We start from the raw sequence: 1,665 nt of genomic DNA on the forward strand, positions 1-1,665 counted from the left end.
GTGTCCTGGAGCTCCACTTCCCCAGAGCCCTGCCCCACTAGAGAAAGAGAGAGGAAGACTGGGAGTATGGATCTCCCTGTCAATGCCCATGTTCAGTGGGGAAGCAATTACAGAAGCCAAACCTTCCACCTTCTGCACCTCATAATGACCCTGTGTCCATACTCCCAGAGGGATAAAGAATAGGAAAGGTATCAGAGGATGGGATGGGATACAGATTTCTGGTGGTGGGAACTGTGTGGAGTTATATCCCTCTTATCCCATGGTTTTGTCAATGCTTCCTTTTTATAAATAAAAAAAATAAAAAATAAATCACCCACACTAATTCAACTCCTTTGATTAAAGATAAGTTTCTGAGAGAATACTGATCAAGTCAGGAGTGTAGGCTATGGCAAAATAACAAAACATTACCATTCACATATACTATGCGTATGGTTTAAATGCATGTCCTTGACTTAATTAGCACAATTTGTAATCATCAACAAGCCCATCTGATGAATCATCTAATGCAAACATAATACATGTAACATTTTTGTAGAGAAGAATGATATCCCCAAGGAGAAAACTAAGTTGAATAGGTTATCTCTAAAGAAAATGAGTTTGACCAATTTTGAAAATCAACTGATAGTAAAGGAAACATTGGGAGAGAACTTTGGAACTGAGAAAGTGATTCATTTTACTCTAATCCTCAACTAAGAAAAAAACAACTCTCACAATTAGTGTTTTCATCAATAAAGCCCAATTAATATATTTAAATGACAGTCATGTCATGAGGCCTAAAATACATATACAAACTAGTTCACCAATAGAAAGCATTCCCTTTCAAATTCTCAGGGTTTGATCTTTCTGTTCTTTGGTGACATTCTCTTCCCTAAAGTCCTCACTTGGGACAACAGTTTTAAATACCATCTATATACCAATCGTTCTCAAATTTATTTCTCCAGTCCCTATTTCCCTCCAGATCTTTAAACTTAACTGCAAATTTGCTGCAATCCCACAGGTGACCAAGAAGAAAATAGCTAAAATGCATACAGAAAGGGAAATGAGGAGGGAATGAAAATGGTACAATAGAAAAAAATCAAAACAGAAGGTAGTATTAGAGGAATTGTAAAAATGAATTACATAAGTACTATAGAAAATAAAATAGCAAGCATGTTTCCAAGGTTTATGGATATTCATAGCCATGGGATCTCCAACTGCATGCAAGAATAACCTAAAAAGACTTTGACAGCACAGGTCAACATAATACCTGTAGCTGTCACTCAACTTTCCTATATTTCAGAACATGGGCTTTGATGCCTTTCTCTTGGATTTTCACCAGTTCCAGTTATAGTGAGTATAAGGAATTTTAGCTTATTCAGCAGGTTTCCTGGCAGCATCAATACTGAAGATTGTGACAGAGACCAATTGCTGGAGTTTTGCTTTTTAGTAAGATATGTTACCAGTAAAAAAATCTTCATCTGCTCCTAGGATGCACTGCAATACAGAGAAGAAGAATCAAAAGGAACCAAACCGATACAAGAAAAAGTGGCAGGGGCTACAATGGCCATAGTCCTGAGGTTTGAAGATTGATCCCAAGCTTCCCATCTTTCTCTGGTGTTGATAAAAATAAAAAATAAGGTGGACTCATTGTTCTTAATAGCTGCATAATATTCCATTGTGTATATG

At 36.8% G+C, this 1,665-nt stretch overlaps 1 non-coding gene across 1 annotated transcript; it reads left to right on the forward strand.

Annotated features, from left to right (window-relative positions):
• Positions 1-1,145: 1,145 nt before the first annotated feature.
• LOC132536066 (small nucleolar RNA SNORA44) lies at positions 1,146-1,276 on the forward strand. The gene has a single exon (XR_009547747.1). It is a non-coding gene; the product is annotated as a small nucleolar RNA SNORA44 (small nucleolar RNA).
• The last annotated feature ends 389 nt before the right edge of the window (positions 1,277-1,665 follow it).

This window comes from Erinaceus europaeus, chromosome X (assembly GCF_950295315.1).
Source record: "Erinaceus europaeus chromosome X, mEriEur2.1, whole genome shotgun sequence".
In the NCBI taxonomy this organism is placed as follows: Eukaryota; Metazoa; Chordata; class Mammalia; order Eulipotyphla; family Erinaceidae; genus Erinaceus; species Erinaceus europaeus.